General features: G+C 43.9%; 3 long non-coding RNA genes across 3 annotated transcripts; 2 read left to right on the forward strand and 1 right to left on the reverse strand.

The window, feature by feature from the left end:
- Positions 1 to 1,546: 1,546 nt before the first annotated feature.
- Positions 1,547 to 2,815, forward strand: LOC140629126 (uncharacterized). Its single transcript, XR_012027001.1, has 3 exons — positions 1,547 to 1,765; positions 1,974 to 2,117; positions 2,576 to 2,815. It is a non-coding gene; the product is annotated as an uncharacterized lncRNA (long non-coding RNA).
- LOC140629096 (uncharacterized) lies at positions 2,538 to 3,948 on the reverse strand. The gene is made up of 3 exons (XR_012026981.1): positions 3,412 to 3,948; positions 2,942 to 3,134; positions 2,538 to 2,821 (listed from the first exon to the last, which is right to left on the reverse strand). It is a non-coding gene; the product is annotated as an uncharacterized lncRNA (long non-coding RNA).
- Positions 3,949 to 8,108: 4,160 nt separating this feature from the next.
- On the forward strand, positions 8,109 to 17,608 carry LOC140610538 (uncharacterized). Its single transcript, XR_012012159.1, has 4 exons — positions 8,109 to 8,451; positions 15,150 to 15,229; positions 15,376 to 15,516; positions 15,946 to 17,608. It is a non-coding gene; the product is annotated as an uncharacterized lncRNA (long non-coding RNA).
- The last annotated feature ends 1,669 nt before the right edge of the window (positions 17,609 to 19,277 follow it).

Raw genomic sequence — 19,277 nt, forward strand, 5'->3', positions numbered from 1 at the left:
ATGGGCAATGTGAATTGAGTTACATGGTGGATGCACGCCCTAGACCATCTCCATTTGCAAACATATATAAGGTTTCCCGATGTCACAGGCCATGTCCTACATTCGGTGAAGTAAACAGCCTCAAGTCCCTCATTCAGACACGAGGCAGTCACTCTCTGCCATAATTAAGATAGGAATCTCTGGGGCTGCGACAGGCCGATTTTATCATCACGTGTATTATTATTATTTGTTGTGAGTGTAAAGTAGTCAACATCATACAGTATGTCTTCCCTTTTGTTCACAGTAAGCAGCTCTAATTAAAAAAAAAAATGCCCCACATCCAATTTAAAATAATTGCCAATGCAAAACAAATACGGCTAATCAACCTCTTGCTTGCGGGTCCATATTATTAATGCAGAACAAATGCATTAAAGCAAGGCTTATGGCCAGACAGAGGACAAGATAAGCCAAGGAGCTCGGAAGCCCTGACGCCCCAGGAGACTGGTCCCCGGGGACCCGACAGGTGGAGGGGGCTGAGCAGCACCAGGTCTGGAATGGGCCCCGTGCAGGGGTCAGGGAGCCTCAGATGGAGACCCCATGGACACGGTGAGGCGTCTGCAAGCTCCACGGGCTCCCTGCTCCTTGTGGTTTGGGAGAATGTTTGTTTTAATAACAATTTGAGGATATAGCCTCACCAGAAGAGACGACCTTAATCATGTTACGACCATCATTACTCGGGTATGAGATGACGTTCTTTTCTCCTGGATGGATAGAGTCCACTGACGTGTGTGGGGTGCTCTCTCCATTGGCCTCCTGGGAAACTTTAGCGATCCTCCCGTGATGCCACAAAGAAGGTTAGACAGGGTGGGAGAGGTGACTCCAAAATTTAAAAGAGGTTGATGGACAAAATAGCATTTGGGCGATAAATCATAAAGATGGGTAGATACAGTTTGGAGAACACTGGAGGTTTGCATTCCGTTGTTCAGTCGCGGTTCTTAGTCATAGCAGCTTTATCTCCTCACTTCACATTTGTTTGTTTGTGTGACTTGAGGGCTTCTTGTATTTTTATTCATAAGTCCAGGAAAGTGCCCTACCTTTGGGCTTCTGATGGGAAAGCCATGGTGGAAAGACAGTCTATCATGTGCTTGGTCTGCCCTGGGACGTCCTGTGACCTGGCCCGAGGTTTGGCCAGCTTTGGGGTTGGTCACTTGGCCCCAAAAAAACCCCATCTCTCTTCGGACATCACTTCCCTTCTCTGAAAGGCAGGAAACGTGGTGCTATTACCCTACTTAGCTCTACGCCCGACTAATTTTAGCCGCAGCCTTGAGTGTTGTCGGAGGAGGTCCTGAGGGAACACACGGGTACAGCCTCCCTAGGGGAGGCAAAACTAAGTCAGCGCGTCCAGGGGCAGGCTGGGCCCCGCGGGGGATGTGACGCATGAGCACGACCGACCCAGGTGTAACCAGGGGTACCGGCTACCTGGGCTGGGTGCCCCGGGGCGGCGGGGGCGGCGCGCGGCCTAGCCCTGCCTCGGGCCCAGGCTCGGGCGCACACGCAGCGGCTCCGGGCTCCGGGCTCCGGGCTCCGAGGGCGCCTCCGCCCCAGCCCCGCGGTCCCCGGTCCCCGGGCCGCCCGCCCGCCTCACCGCGAAGCTCTTACCCGCCGCCCCAGCCAAGAACTGCGACTGACGCGCACGAGGCCCGAATCCCTCCATGTGCTGCGGGCCACGACGGGACTGGGGGTTCTGATTCTGCGCCGGCGCCACCTTTGTGTCCGCGGCATTTTGGTAAGAGCTTGGAAGGAGCGGGAGCGCCCGGCGGGGCCGGCACGGAGGTGGCCCGGCGACCCGCAGCCCCGTCGTCACCCGCGCTCCTTCGGGGCCCTCCTGCGCCCGGGCGGAGAGAGGGAGGGAGGGAGGGAGGGAGGCCGGGCCGGGGCGGGAGCGGCCGCTGCCCCGCGGCTGAGCTGAACTGACCGCATCCGGTTGGCAGTAGAAGAACGCCTGCTCCCCCTCCTGTGAACTCGGGCCGCGCGTACCCACAGGGGCACAGACGGAACCCTCCGAGGCCCCTGCCCACCTGAAGCCGCTGCCGTCGGCCTCGGCGCTCTGGCCGTTCCTTCTCTGCCCCTGAGGCCTCGTACGTGGAACACCCGGTTTGCCCTCAAACGCAGAGCCCCCAGGAGCAGCTCCGGGGCCTTGGGGGTGCAGCGTGTCCGCGGGCCGCCCCGTCCTCTGGGCCCAGGCCAGCCAAGCACCCCCTGCCTCGCCCCGGGAGGAGCGCACGGCCGCGGGCTGGCGCGGGTCCTGAAGCGCACGGAGGCCGGGCCGCAGGCTGCCCTTCCTGCCCCGGGACACCCCCCGCCCCGCGGCCCGCCCCGCCCGTCACCTGCCCCGGGGACCCCGGTGGTGCTGCGGCAGGTGCTCCTCCCCGCTGCGCACCCGCGGCCTCGTTCTCCCGTGGCTGCTCTCATCACGAGGGGGGAAACAACCACTTCCTTTTTCTTAGTACAGTAGGGACCTAATGCCATTTGAAAAATGACTTTATTATAAAGAACCAAAGACCACAAGTTAATTACAGGAAAATGTGTATCACAGACGTCACCATCCTTCCAGTGACAATAGTGTCGCCCGGTGGATGTGCACAGCACCTGGCCGCGTGCTCCAGGGCACACAGCAGCTCCTCGCAGACAGCTCTCCGGCGGCGCCTGCGGCCTGGTGGTTGAGCGTCTGCCTTCAGCCCAGGGCCTGATCTCGGGGTCCTGGAATCGAGTCCCACATCGGGCTCCCTGCACGGAGCCTGCTTCTCCTTCTGCCTGTGTCTCTGCCTCTCTCTGTCTCTGTCTGTCATGAATAAATATTAAAAAAAAAAGTCAAAATAAAATCTTTAAGAAAAAAAAAACCTATACTTTGCCCACAAAAAAAAAAAAAAAAAAAAAAAAAAAAAAAAGTGCTAAAACCCACCGGCTTCCTTCCTTTGGGTTCCTTGGCTGCTCTCCAGAACATTCCTGGGTTCCACCCTCCATATGGGCCCAGGCGGATGTCTCCAAGGATCCCTACCATGCAGTCTGTTGAACATCTTCAAGAACCCACTGGGTAGGTGGCTATAAAAGATCCCTTTCAAATGGCATCCAGTTGTAGGCGGTCTAAACAGCTTCTATGCGAGAGACACCACGTCCATCTCAGCGGGTTCCTGGGGATCCGGGCCGACGGGGGCCCACATAACCCCCAGCCCTCCGCGAGAGCGCAGCAAGCGTCCACATGAGGGGCCGCGGCTGCCCGACAAATGCCCGTCGGGGAGCCCGACGTCTGGGGTCCAGGTATCCAGAGGGTTGGTTCCTCTCGGGGCATCGGTGGGAGGGGTTCCCGGGCTCGGGGGGCTCCGGGGGGTGCTCACCTCCCTGTCTCCGCGGCCCACCCTGATCCAGGCATACCTGCAGGGACCGCATTGTCATATGAGGCCACGTCCCAGGATTCTGGGGGAACAGGCACGAGAGGCTGTTTGCCGGGCACCGAGGACCAGAACTTCCCTGGTTGCGCTCGCGCGGCCTCGGCCCTCGGTCCTGTGTGCCCTGGGTCTTTGCTCAGTCTTGCTGTTTCTTCCTCTCCTGGGGGTTTTCAAAGTCCCTCCTCGCCCCACCCCCACCCCCAGGGTAAGTCCAGTGCTAGGGGAGCCAGGAGAGCGTCTTGCCCTCCCAGCCGCAGTCACGACGCTTACATAGGGTGACCTTGCTGGAAATTCTTTGATAGGATCCACATGAACTGTTACATATTGCAGATAAAATGTCCCAAAAGGGCCCATTAAAGTGAGTGATGAGTAACGCGCCCCCAAGTACGACGACCTCTCTCCGCAATTGGGCGGGATTGGCAGGTTTCAGCCTCAGCCTCCCGAGACACTTCCTGCCCCAGGCTTCTGCTAGGGGGAAGGCGTCTATGACGTCGGTGTACTGTGGTAGAGACGCAGTGGGTTGTGTTCTCTCAGGATAGCGCGGAGTTTCGCCCAGTCGTCTCCAAAGGAGGAAAGAGAGCATCCGAATTCAGTAATGAGAGGCTCCACTTTCTGAATCGGTTGGGCTACTGTTTCCACACGCTGCGTCCTGCTGGATGGAGAAGCCCTGGGATGCAGAAATGCCTGCCCTCCTGTCTGGAAAGCATGAGCGTGAGGAAGTGCAGTGTCCTGAGCGCGAGCGCAGAGCCTGCAAACAGGAGGGTCCCGATGCCTCTCGGCTTGTGGTTTGAGTCGGCCTCCTCTGCCTTTCCCCGTGGAGCTGCTGGGAGAGGGCGGGTTTCCTGCTGGTTTCTGCCTGCATGAAAGCCATGGTCCACGACGTCAAACTCAATACATTAAAAAAAAAAAAAAATCAATCTAGACGGTAGGAATCTAAAAGAGGAGAAGATTCTATAACACATTTTACGAAGGTTATTGTGGGCACTAAAATCACACCTGATTTCCATTTTCTGTTGGTTTGTCTCTGTGCTCCAAGACTTTTACCATGAGTCAACACAGCTTTGAGCAAGAAAATAAATGTTTAGTTAAAAACACGCAGGACGATGTGCCCGTCAGAACTGACCTCCACAGTGTCTGCACCTCCCCTCCCTCCCGCATCTGTGTCCTTCGGTGACCCATCTCCCAGGTGTGGTCAGCCCTTCTGGAAGATGCTGGGAAGAGGGTCCCTGTGCACGTGGCCAGGCCAGCACCTCCCCCTGGGCCTGTCACCTGGCCATCACTGCACAGCTGGACGCCCGAGGCCACCACGCATCAGCTTTTTCCATGGCATTGGACAAGTGGAAGTTTCCATGGCAGAAACACCAGTGATAACTATTAAATAATAACTTTGCGCCAGACCCCTGGGAAATGAAGTGAGCATTCTGCAGTTTTCCTAATCCCCTTCCATCCCTGCTGTGAAAGGTCCGGCATGAAGGGGCAGGGACAAAGGGGCCAGGCCTCTTGCTGAGCTTTTCGTGCCTGATTGGGAGGTACACCTGGGCTGCTTTATTTAGACTTGAGCATTCCTTTGTTTCCTCCAGCATTTATATTTAGATGGCTCCAAGTGCACAAACAACATTTACAAGCCTCCGTCAACACACTCATGCAACCGTTCCCAGGAAAAATATCAATTTGTGGGGTGTTTTTTCCCCTCTTTACAGGTATCAGTACCTACGAAAATAACTTTATATCTAAAAATGCAAATGTAACATTCTTCCTCGAAATGCAACATTATTATAAAGGAAAAGAAGCTGGTATTTAGTGGCCTCTATTCAAGCATGCTAAAAAGAATAAAGAAATCGTGGTAATTTCTGGCTTTGCAACTCTGCATACCAGCACCTTGGCAACCATCCGGGTAAATTATCCTAAGTATTTAGACGCCTTCGGGTCGGGATCCTCCCTCCGCTTCTCTTGGGCCCAATGCCCTCTGGTGGCTGTTCCCTGAAGTGCAGCCGCAGGCACCTGCCACCCAGGTGAGCCCTGAGTTTGGGCTGGACCTACAGTTTGCCCTCTGTGCACCTTTTGCTCTGTGCCCTATTCTCTCTGCAGGTGGAGGGTGGGTTCACCTTTCTCCTTACATGTGTTACATGCTTTGGAGGCATCTACAGAGGACACTGCCTTTCTGCTGACAGTTCCCGAGAAGGGTACCCTGACTGTATTAGGATCATCTTTTTAGCAAAAGGACAGAAGCCCCGATGCTACGTAAACTATGTTTAATACAATAAATCATTCTGGGGAAAATATTTAAAATGCAATACCACATGACCTCTGAAAATTTTCATTTTATTCATTAAAAATGAGAGAAGATAACTATATACCAAGGATCCAGCACCTTGTAAATATGTTCCCAACACCTTTGATTTAACTCTTCCTCAGAAGCATTCCTTTTTTTCTCTTAATTCTTACACAAAGCTACACAAAGATGACTGCTTTGGGAAGAGGACTGAGCATCTCTCAAGCCACCAAGACTCTTTCTTGCTAAGAGGAGAGAGCAAAGGAGACAAGGCAATTTAGCTTTCTCCTGTTTCTTAACTTGACATGAACAGAACTCTACTGCATTACTCGGTGCCTCCCTTAGTTTGCAAATACCATTTTCATGGTTCATCTATTGTAAGGCCTAGATCTAGATTCTAGGCTATCTGTGTCCATATTTCTAGAATATTCCAATAAATCACTATTCCACAAACCATACGTCTGTTCTACGATATGTCCACATTTGGGTTTTTGCATTGATTTGATTCTTGGCTTTTATATTTCTGTCATTAAATTAAAACATTCATGTATAGAGATGGAGACATGTGCACAAACACACAACTATACAAAATATATACCCTCATCCACATCCGTGTCTAGATCTAAGATAGAAGAGAAATTGCAAAGTTCTAGACCCTCATTTTTACCAAATGATGCCAAGTGATTATCCAAAGTGGTTGTATTTTACTGGTGAATTGATCAGACTATAACAATTCTTCAACATTATTGGAATTTCCGATACATCTGTGAGTTATCCACAGACATGGACCCTCAACAGCCCTCACAGGCACTCTCTCATATTTATCTGGGTAACATGCTTTCCTAAACAAGACCCAGAGGATCCAGGCTCAGAGAAGACTAGAAAACAAAAAAGATCCATATTTATAAGAATTTTGTGTTTTTATTTATTTAAGAGAGAGAGAGAGAGAACGAGTGGTGGGGAGGGACAGAAGAAGCAGAACCGGGTGCAGGACTCAGTCCCAGGACCCCGGGATCATGACCTGAGCTGAAGGCAGATGCTTCACCAATGGAGCCCCCAGAGGCTCCCAAAAGTTCCCCTATTTAAAGGACCTGTGTGTCCGGATCTGCACATGGGTAGTTTGGGGGATTTCATGGACAGAACCTGTCTCAGTAAGCACTAGATGGATCAGGGAATCCATTGGATCCTGGGAAGTTCTCCTGCAGAAGGTGACGCTGCAGCATCACCTCCGGATTCCGCCCTGAAGGGCCACGGCTATCCAGGCACAGCCAGTGGAGGGCAGCCTTCCTGGGCATGACTCAGGTACGGGCTCTTGCAGCACCAGGGGCAGCATTTGGAGAAGACCATGTGAAATAGGACTGGCTAGCAGAGCACCTCACCTTACAGGGTCAGAGGACCCTTTGCACTTGTAGGTAAATTAGACATGACCTCCCGTGACTCCCATGTGGTGTTCCCATTAGCGGCATTGCCAAGACAACGGCTATGCAAGGGACTGCCTAAGGCTGTCAGGCATACACAACAGCACTGACTTGTGGCAACATTAGACTTTGTAGTTGGAAGAAGTTTCCATGATGACTAAACTACATGCTGCAAGTAGAGAGCCTGGCAAAGCCAAGGAATCAGAGTGACTTCTCAGTAAATGCTGGATCCTTCTCCTCTTTTCAGCTTTGATCCCAATCCCACCTCCTTTTCTCCACCAGCTCTTCTATTGCGTGTCTACTGACCTATCTGCATCCATTCCTGCCTTATTGAGCTACGTGGGGTCCACGATGCTCCCTCTTGCCTGTCTTTGGGCCATCAACTGGCTGCCACTGGGCCCAGCACCATCCTCTGGCCCTGCCAGGACTTGTGATGTCCCCACTTGCACTTCAGGTCAGCCTCACCTGGGAGGCTGGCTGTGCCTCCAGGATGCTGGCCCTTGCCGCCTGGTTTCCCCGACACCTGGGCGTCCCTGATGGCACTCTCACACCCTCCTGAAATTTGACATCTCTCTCACCAGCATATAAATCTTTAAGTGCAGTGTTTATCTTCCCATTGGTTTTTACATACCTTGAGGTTACACCAACGCCTTCCCATGGCAGGATCACATTTAAAACACACAATAGGTACAGGACAAATAGGGAAATTTATGTCAGTCTGTTAATAGTTTAAGAAAGCATTAAATAATAATCCCTCCAGTGACCTATAAACACCCTGTGAGATAAGTGCCCTAAGGGAAGGAGCAGAGTTCAGGAGGGCCCCAGAGCCCAGCTTGGGAAGTATGCCCGAGATCTGCAGGTGTGGTAGGCAGGTTAAGATAGCATGAGATGTGTGCCCAGGATCTGCAGATTGGTGGACAGGTAACACAGCTTGAGAAGTGTGCCTGGGTCTACAGGTGTTGTGGACAGTTAAGATAGCCTGAGAAGTGTGCCCGGGATCTGCAGGTAGGGTGGACAGGTAAAAACATTTGTTAGGAGGGAAGAGTTGGCTGAGAGGTGCTGTGCTGGGAGGACAGCGTATGCAGAAGGAGCTAAATGCAAGCTGACTGGGCAGAGGCAGGAAGCACAGAGGGAAGGAGGACTAGAAGCGTGACCTCGTAGGTCCTGAGCAGGACTCGATCCTCAGTCTGAGGGCACAGGGAACAGGGCTGTTTCCAGTCTGCAGGTCAACAGAGGGGCATGTTGGTGGCCTTTGCACTTGGCAGAGGATCACCTTGTCTGTTGCGTGGACATAGAGGGTCTTGCCGAAGGACTGTCTGCGATGGGCTCTGGGCAGGTAGGAGATGGCACCCGTGGGGTGGGCGTCCTGGGTGCGGGACAAGGAGATGGAGGAAGAGCTCTCACATTTCTGGCTTGGATGACAAGTTCAAAGCAGCAAGGGGGAGACAATACCAGATATGAAGGGGCTCTCTGCTCAGATTTGGCTGTTGACTTTGAGTTTCCTCCAAGAGGATGGGATGAGGATGTCCTAACAGTCATCGAGTGTACAGTCTGAGGCCCATGGGAAAGGTGTGAGGTACAGATAAATCGAGGAAAGCACATTGCCCACATAAATATGAGAGAGCGCCTGAGAGGTGTATTGAGGGTCCATGTCTGTGGATGACCCTCAGATGTATTGGGAGTTCCGGTAATGTTGAAGAATTGTTATAGTCTGATCAATTCACCAGTAAAATACAACCACTTTGGATAATCACTTGGCATCATTTGACAAAAATGAAGGTCTAGAACTTTGCAATTTCTCTTCTTTCTTAGATATAGACACAGATGTGGATGAGGGTATATATTTTGTTTAGTTGTGTGTATGTTCGCATTTCTGTCTCTATATGTGAATGTTTTAATGATGGAAATGTAAGAGCCAAGAATCAAATCAATGCAAAAACCCAAATGTGGACATATCGTAGAATAGATGTATGGTTTGTGCAATAGTGATTTATTGGAATATTCTAGAAATATGGGCACAGATAGCCTAGAATCTAGATCTAAGCCTAACAACACAGATATACCATTTTCATGGTTCATGCATGGGGAGGGGCAGAGGGAGAGTGAGAAGCAGACTCCTCACGGAGCAGGGAGCCCGATGTGAGACTCAATCCCAGGACCCCGAGATCATGACCTGAGCAGAAGGCAGACACTCACCGACTAAGCCATACAGGTGCCTCTAGAAGGTTCCCATTCTTAATTATTGAAGTGCTCTGATGGAGTAATTCTTGTGCAGAAATAATTGTTTTTTCACCTACAAGATGTCGGCATTAGGGTCAAGGTAGCATATTTATCAGAGTTTCTGTGACCTTATTCACTTCTCTTCCCGAAAGGTACGGATCAGCGGAGGCCGGCTTGCGAGCCGGCACGACGAGCAGGTGCGACAAGATGGCAGTGTGCCTTGATGCTGTTATCAATAGCATTTTCCCTTCCAGATGTGTGATCATTTCTTGCATCAGAAGCAAAAGGCAAAATTAGCTCCCCAAACAAAGCAGCTTCTTGATTGTGTGCAATTTAGAGTGACTTTGACAGTTAAACATCAGTGTTAAAATGTTTCTCTCTCAGGACTCGTCCTCCTGCCTACATACTTCATTTATGGTCAATTTGGTAATTTGGGGACAGTTCATCTTTTCTTAGCTGTTCCTACTTCTCTGTTTTGTTTATGCTAATTTCCTTGTTCACTTTAATAGCACTTCCTAAAACTCCGGAGCCTCTCACGGTGCCAAACTATTATGTACAACCTCATTATTTCCCACGTTCATTACCTCCACTGTATAAGGCCTTTTCAACGTTCGCCACTTTTGTAAATTTCGACTGACCATTTTTTTTCTGTCAATTCTTTAGCAGCACTTGTATATTTATACCATCATTATAATATTGCTGGCCTTATTTGTTAACTTAATTATGACTTCAAAGCTTCACAATGAGTCAAATTTCTACTTTTATTTCTGGAGTGACCCTGTGAGACAGCAGTGAGTCCCTGGTTCACACACTTAAGAGTTTATGACTCGGCACATGGTGAGGACAGTCAATGCGGGTCCCCAAATTAGAACTCAGAGTGCTGATTTGCAGACCATTGTCACGCCGTGTGTTCCATGTCAGTGTCATCTGCATGTAAAATACGTACAACAATGAGCATAAGCAGTGTCCTCAAGATCCACATTCCCTGTGATACCCTAGTCTTCGATTGGAAGAGGGGAACGCAACACTTGAGTCTCCCATGTGGTCAACTCAGGGATCTTCATGCACTTAAACCGTCCACACCGTGGTCCACAAAAGCTGTTCTCATTCCAGCTCTTGGCTTTGACTGGGTCAAGCTGGATCACAGCTCAGAATCCCGTCATTATTTTTAAACTCTGAAGAAGAAGATTCCCAGACAGACCAGTCCAGTGTCCAGCTCTCAACGTCCTGGCCATATTCCCACCTGTTCCCATATTCTCACCTGTTATCCAGAGACCTCCTTCCTGTTCTCCTCAGGAGAACTAATGTAGTTTGAAGTTGAGTGTGTGTGTGTGTGTGTGTGTTTTTTTAATGTATCGTTTGAAACCTCCACACTCACCTCTCAGCGTAGGTCAGATGGGTTACAGCACTGAATCCTGGTCTATCCTGTGTCCTGTGTCTTCACAGTGGGCTGGGGGCAGTGCTCCCCTTTTCTCCAGCATTCAGGCTGCATGTGTGCAAATGTGGGGTCATGCCCGATTGTGTTGGAATCACCTGGGCTGAGAGCCTTGCATGTTCCCACATCAGAGATATCCGTGCACTCACAAGTGGCTCAGATTCCTAGCAGATGCTCTGGGTTTACCTGAGTTTTGTAATCCGTATCCTACAAATTCATGCAGGTGTATCAGTGTCTTTGTGCAATTAATGGAGCAGGCAAGGCATGCAGGAAAGAAGCTGCCTTGTTTCTGTTTTCCAAATTTTCGTTTTATAGTAGTGACGATTTCAACTCAGCATAAGTCTTATCATTATTTTAGCTGTGCCCTCTTCGGTGTAGGTCCCTGTTATGAAAGCACTTCTTTCCCCGAACAATATTAAAGGTCAGCTTCAAGATGTATATGCCTTTAAGGACACTGTGCCTCTTTTCTTTAGTGTTTTCTAAATTTGGTTAACCCCATTTCCTCTGAGATAAAGCATCTTCACACACTCCTTTAATAGCTTTTATGAAAGCCATAAGCAAGTGTGTATCTTCCCACTAACCCAACAATGCAGAAAATATGGCAAAGGACTTAAGAGACACTCAAAACCTCCTATGATATCTTAAGTCTACATGTTTAAGGTTTGGGCGTTTCAATTGATACTTCAGTAAATTGTTAAAATATGTAAACTTTTACTGTAGTTTTACCAATCACTTCTCAAGTGACTTTAAGAAAGTCAAGAGTCAACTATAGGCTGATGATAACATTTTTGTAAAAGATGAAAATATCTTTTCCAGGCCACGGGATACCTCCACAAACTATTTTCCTTTGATTTTTCTCATTAGTAAAAATCACTGCACTTTGCTCAAAATGGAAGCCATCTATGATGGGCCCTTTTAGCTGTCTTGACAGCACAATTCTACTTTATTAATTTTTTTCAACTTGTTGATGGATAAAAAAATTCATTGGTCCAAATCAAAAACCCTATTTTAAATGACACACTGCCTAATTATGGGGGGGAAAAGTGTTCTGCTAGCTAAATAAAAACTGTTTTAAGTAGCATAATGGATAAGTTAGAGAAAAATAGGTACTTTAATGTTATCTGAGCTGCTTCTTGTCTGATTAGTTTAATGGGATCGGATGTGTTTGTAGACTCATCAATCACACTAGATCTATGTCAAGATTTATGGTCCAGATTTAGGACATGGTGCAGATGCACAAGTAGTCGAGCAGGTATCCTAGAAATGATTTAATTTTTCACATTGAAATCCATGCCCTAAATTTGTTGTATTGAAATTCTGACTTTAAAAAAATGATAATTAATAGTACCTTCCTTATGATGAAGACCTGAGTGCATGACGAATTAGTTCAGTAAGTTCCAGGTGTGTATGTATGTAAGTCTAAAAATAGAAGGATGGTACACATCCATACACAATCAATATTCTTAGATAACTCTAATATTTAGAGTTTGATAGCTTTTATTTTGTTTTGTTGATCATCTGAGACTGACTTGACAGCTTCCATTTAACTAAATGCACATTTTAATCATTTCCCTGGCCCTCGCAGCCTTTTTGTTTTCAAGTTAAATGAAACTTCTCCCTGGCGATTCCTATAACTGCCTCCATTGACCTTCTCTGGGGTTTTTAATCTTAGCTGTGTTTTGGGGACATGGCCCTATTAATTTGTACTTTATACAAGAGTTAGATTATTCTGTCCTTAATTATACTATGTCAGTTTCCTGGCTCAGTGATCTGTAATTATGGAGGTCTTTCCTTATGACTGGGTACCATGTTGGTGTCTTTCCATTCTTGAGAAGCAGTTGCTATTCTTGGAAATGCAGATCTACTTCCTTCAATTTCTGTTTCTTCAGGATATTTGGATGACTTCTTCCCAAACCTAGTAATTTAATGCCCATAGCTTACACCAAAATACATGCTTCAGGACTTCTCACTTCTTAGGTCAGCTCACATCGTCGTAAGTGACAGGTGACAACTGATCTTAGAGGTTGTTCATGATTTCCCATCATCCACTACATCATTGATAAAGCCATGAAATGCAATCTGTGGAAGTTCTTGCTTTTTTTGAGGGGTTCTTTACTATTTTGTTTTATTTTATCTTACTTTAATAGGAATCAGGAGCCTGTTTTCTTTTCCAGAGAATGCAACATCAGGAAGAAAGGTCTTAACTCAAATGCATTTTTTTTCTCTTTCAGTTCAAACTATATTTCATAATTGGTTTATATATAGGAATAGGGAAAAAAAGATAACTATAATTTGCTTCTTAATTTCTCACAAGATATTTCTATGTGGTAACTTCCCTCATTCAATGCTAAGTGATGTTCAAATAAATCAATGCCCGCAAATGTCTTAAAAGGTCATTTTCACTTTTGAAGATGGTTTCCCAAGTATCCAAATATCTATCCAACATCAGGAAGGAGACTTTAAAATGCCTTTAATTTTCACAACATATTTTGTAGTTAATTAATTTTACAAATACTTTTTAAAAATATATTTCTACTACTTCACACAATGTATTTTTCTGTTATTAAGTGGTGAAATGATAACTACATCTCCTCACGTAAAGAAAGGCACATGATGAAAGATTTCAGGACACTTTAATTTTTGAATTAATTTTTAATAAAAATACTTGTAATTTATTTAACATTTTACTTATTTATTTATTTTTACATCCTGTCTTTACAAGTAATGTTTCTTTTTAGGAAACTGTGTCAATGTTTATAAGAAGCATTTATATATTTCTTATATAAAACAAGAAAATGGGAAAATTATGTGAAGAGTTCACTCATTCTTTTGTTTTCGATGGTGAAAGCTTTGTAATTGATCTTAATTTCTCCCTATTTTTCAAATATGAAGTCATATTATTTGCCAGTTTTAAAAATCAGTGTTTATTTTTAAAATCCAGTGTGAGTTAAACACTTAAATAAGGGGAGGTTGGCTTAGGGGAGAATGAATTTATTCAGTGTGCTGCATTAAATGTACATTTTTCTTAAAAATAAATAAATAAATGTACATTTTTATTTAAAAATCTTAATTTTTTTCTTTTTCCTAATTTATCATATTTCAAGGTGTTTTATTGGCTTTATTGAGATGAGAATGTGTCCACAAAGCATAGACATTTTTCAAGCATCCTGAACTACTCATGCACAAGTGTAGTGACTGTGTGTGGCTGTAAAAGTTTGACAACATTACAGTTTTTTCTATACATCAATTTCTGTACCAATGACATTGACTTTTTTGTATAACATTGTTTTCCAGAATATTTATATATTTCCTAGACACTAATGTTACCTCTATTTAATTTTATTCAATAACCTGGTCTTTATGGAATAGGCAAGGATATGCCTTCTTCTTTGTGTTAAAAAATTATTCTCTGGGGCATCATAAACAGGCATCATGCTTCACTGAACAAAATATCTCGAATTAATACTTATCTTCCAAGGAGCTCCAGCTGCGAAGCACAACTTGCCATTTATATTCTCAGCAGGGCCATGAGAAGCTTTACAAGAGAGAAGCTAGAGGTTAAGTGTCCTGGTCACTTTTCCAAAGCATTCTTAGAATTAAGCTTTCCACTGGAATATTTTAAGACTGATTTTGTATTTGTGTGAGAAGTCCAACCACACGTGCATTTTCACACAGACACACAGAGAGGGAAGTGCACCAAGTCTCCACAGCTACTACATTGGGTGAAAGAGCTGAACTGGAGAGAATAGAATATTAAATTCAGTCCTTATCAAAATGGAGCATAATTCATCTGGAATCTACTCATTCCAAAGTTTTCTTTAGTGAAACAAAGCTGATACATAATCCCTGTTATTATCTTAAATGGTAATGATATTTCAAAACATAAAGAAAGTAGTTTGCTTTCAGAAGTAGAGCAAATAAAAAAATCTATAAATTACCTCTTTTGTATTTATTAATGTCAAACAGCTATCAAACAATGTGGTTAGCATGACTTTGTTTATATTTGATAATAATTAGCTATTTCTGAAACTAGCCTATAATTTAGAAGTTCCTAATTCAGTACTATTTTCCTTTACATATTGTCTTATTAAGGCAAGTTAATTTAATTCACCATTTTAACCCACCTTCAAAAAACTACTCATCCTCACCAGGAGACAGTGACAAAACCTCTGGTGTCTCTCTTGGTCACACAGTGGTTATCAAGGAGATCTTGGGTTATTCCTTTAAACTATTTGACTGTCCTATCTTCGGCTGTAAAGTAAAAGAGATGTTATCTGGATGATTTCAAAGTTTCTCTGAATTCCAGAATTCTATGCAGTCATACCTCACACCATCCTTGTGAGTCCCAGATGCAAAATCTCTTCCTCAATTCTTCTAAGGTGACATGGAGGACAGTTACTGGGATCCAAAGTGAGAGAAGGAGGAGTCATGGTTTTCTTTAAAAAGAAGCAGAAAGAAGGTAAGGATAAATGGACACAGAGAGGGAAGAGGGAAGAAAACATGGCAATGGAGGGAGCAGCCTCAGGGTTTCCAGGCCTGGGGTGCCTGCACTTCCTCTTTAGGGACGTGATGCCACCCAGCATCCACCTACCTCTGCCCTTCTAGGTTTCCAAATGCCAGCTAGGTGCAATGGACTTCTGCAGCTTGCAGCCAACAAACTTTGATCAGAGCATATGGAAACTGTATGAAGTTGCATCACAGTAAAAACAGAAAGCTACGGGTGCTTCCTGCACAGATGGCGCCCATGTGAGTAGCACAAGCCTGCTAACCCACACACCACGAATGTTGCCCATCATGTTCATGTTTCCTGGGATTTACAGAACAGTCGAGTATGGGATAAGTCACTAAATTAATGACAGGGTTCATAAAGGGAGGATATATCACAGTAAGTGTGTCCTCAATTGTAAGATAAATACAGATCCCAGATCCCTTAGACACATAGAGGATATCCTCGGGATGGAGAGACTGTCACTGTGGCTGTCATAGAACAAATGAGAATTCTCAGAACATGGTGGCACTTCTTTAATTTCTTCCTTCCTTTTATCATCTTTCTGAAATTAAACTAAACACTTTTAAATTGAATCATACAATTGGTGAGACTACATCATCCTCTGAGACCTTATTCTGGTTTTGTGTTTTCATATTGTTTCCTTTTCTCCCCCCAAACAACTCGAGATGGAATTTGTTGAATTCTACAGCTGCTATTAAACCAACCAAGAAGAGCATCTCTTTGGAGAAGCATTTCTACCTTCCTGAACTAATGCTTCTCATCTTGACCTTGACCTCTACACAGACCTTGGTATTTAAGGACACCTGTGGTCTGTGGTTGTACTAACCACAGAACCTGATCTCCTGCGTGGCTGTAAGCCAGTGCATTTCTCCGGTGCTAATGGCATGCTTGGATTCATAAAAGATAGGCTTCACACAAGCTCTTTGGTCTGCATTTTTGTCATTGTGAATAAGAAAACATGAGTGGAAAAACTGAAATGTGCTGAGGGCCCTCAACATACAACCTACATGCTTTGTTATTGCACATCTGTAATAAGTAAGAAGTCTCGCCTTATCTCGTGGCGAAATCTCCCCTGACTCCATGGAAACTATTGCTGTGAGATAATCTCAGGCCTTGATTATGGTTCCAGTTATTTGATGTTGACTGAAATAAAGTCTCCTTATATTTTAACAACTGAAAGACAGAAGCATCACTGACCTTTGAGGCAAGGTGCAGAGACTTCGGTGTGCACAATTTTAAGAAATCCTGTGAAAAAAAAAAAAAAAAGAAAGAAAGAAAGAAAGAAAGAAAGAAAGAAAGAAAGAAAGAAAGAAAGAAATCCTGTGCAACCAGCATGCATGGGGCAGTTACATGGAAAACATGGACATTGGTGGCCCCAAATGCAAACATTCCTGGGAGTCACTAGTCACAAATGGGAAGAATCATGGACGTGCTCATTGATTTCACTCAGGCTTTCCAATTACATATGGCCTGGTGTGCTATATTATTTTTTAAAATCTATCCAGATAAGAATAAATGAGCTCTTTTGATAAATAAATAAATAAATAAATAAATAAATAAATTCAATCAATAAAAAATCTAATGAGAAAAGATTGTATCTTTTTACCAGGACTTTCTGCTCACTATGCTCATCTTATCCCCTCTTGTGTTTATTCTCTCCTTGAAACTTGAAATAGTGTCTAGTTTTGTTATTGTTATTATTGCTATTTGTTGTAAAGGGGCTTGTGATGAAGGGGGTGAAGGAATGAATGAAGACATTAGTAGATGATACAGATTTCAGACTCTGTAAGCACAACTGCTGGTGGGAGAGCAAACTGGCACAGCCACTCTGGAAACAGAGTGGAGGTTCCTCAAATAATTAAAGATGGAACTACCCTACAATCCAGCAATTCTTCTGAGTATTTATTCAGAGGAAACAAAATCTCTGTCTCAAAGAGGTATCTGCATTCCCATGATCATTGCGAGATTGTCAAAAAACAGCCAAAGAGTGGAAACAACCTGTGTGCATTGATGGGTGAATGGATGGAGAAAACACAGCATATAAATCTATGTGTAGATGTACAGATACATGTATATGTTATATGTATGAGTATATATATATGTGTGTGTGTGTGTGTGTGTATTTATATAGATATATAAACAGAGAGAGATAATGGAATATTATTCAGCCATAAAAAATAAAAAAGAAGGAAGTCCTGTCATTTGCGATGTGGGTAGCCCTTGAGGGCATCATGCTACATGAGATAGGTCAGCAAAAGAGACAAATATTGTATACTCTTAGTTATTTTGTGGAATCTAAAAAGAAATCAAACTCATAGGAATGGAACAAGGTGGTGATTACTTAGAAGCATGGGGAGGGGTTGGGGGTAACGGGTAAAGGGGTCAAAAGGTTAAAAACTTTCAGTTAAAGGATAAAGAAGTCCTGGGAATGTAATGTTCAGCTTGGTGACTGTAGTTAATGATACTGTATTTATATCTGAAATCTGCTCAGAGAGTGGTTCTTAAAAGTTTTCATCACACACAAGAAAACAAAACAATGTGAGTTGATGGGTTCTAATTAAACTTATTTTGGTGACCAATTTGCAATATCTACACATATGAAATCAATATGCTGACACAAGCTAAGACAATGTTACATGTCAATAAAACTGAGAAAATGCTGGAAAAAAAGTAAACTATGTGAGCACAGTTAAATCAAATAGACGTCCTCCTGATGCAAACACTCGTCCATGTTTTATTTGGTTACGATTATTCACAAGAAAGAAAAATCTCTAAATATGTTCTTTAGCACCAGGTTAGAAGAGCTCATTGTGCTGTTACTTCCTACTATTAAGTCATATTTTAAAGCTGAAGGTTTGCTGGAGATTCTTGCTCCAGAAATCATGTACTCTATTTTCATCAAAAGAAAGATATTTTAAACTTTTAGAATTAAAAAAGATCCTTTCTCTTTCAAAATAGAGTCTCTTGTACTAAATTTTGAAACATATTCCCCCAAATTATGAGCACATCATCTGATATCAATCCTCCAGAGAACAAAACATTCTAAGCTAGCAGTTCTAATAAACAAGGAAAATGAAATTTTTACCAAGTGCAAAGAAATTGAAGGGAAGAAAAGTAGCAAAGAATTCCAGACCAAACATAGATAACAGGCTTGAGAGTGGCCATCCTTTAAAAGTCTATTATAAATAATTGATGATGAACTAATTAATAGTGAATTTTGTGTCTCTTATAATTACTAACATTGGTTAAACCGAACCCTAATAAATATCACATTAGCTGTTGAAAAGTTCATTTTAGTCAGTATCACTAATCCTGCCCTCAAACATCTGCATAAATTATTTCTCTGAAGTGAAAGATTCTTGCTCTATTTTCTCCTGTAAAAAGGGTCATTGATTGATTCTCACCACCAATAACTTTTACATGTTTGTATAAATAACATGAAATGATTCTCAATATTTGAGGTCACATCATTTAGTTATAATTCTATATGAATCTAATTACATTGATAATGAGTTTTTAAAATGACACTTTAAATCTTGAGGAAAATGTGTTCCTTATCATAATGCCATCTTTAAAAAAAAAAAAAAAAGACTAGGGAAGACCTTTCCTCTGAGTTGATGTTTGAATTAACTTACAGGTAACATTATAATATCAATCATCTCCTTGCTTCCTGGTTTTACCAGGGCATTTATTATTTATATCAGAATAGATATTCCTAAGTTCTGATGAGTTGTATTTAGAAAAGCTAATACCAATAGCATAGAGTTAAGACTTTCACATATGACTTGTTTCTGCATGTTCAGACCCTCATTCAGAGGCTTCTGTTCAATATTTTTGCAGGATGAAGTAGAATAACATTGATCCTGGCTAAAATAAATCTTAAACCAAATTATTTTCTAGAACTTAGTAAGTTAGGATTATATACATAACAAAAACTATGCAATTCTTCTTTGATGACTTCTATACAAATTACCTCTTAAATCTTTCAGAGCCATGA

Source organism: Canis lupus, chromosome 1, assembly GCF_048164855.1.
Source record: "Canis lupus baileyi chromosome 1, mCanLup2.hap1, whole genome shotgun sequence".
NCBI classification, from domain to species: Eukaryota; Metazoa; Chordata; class Mammalia; order Carnivora; family Canidae; genus Canis; species Canis lupus.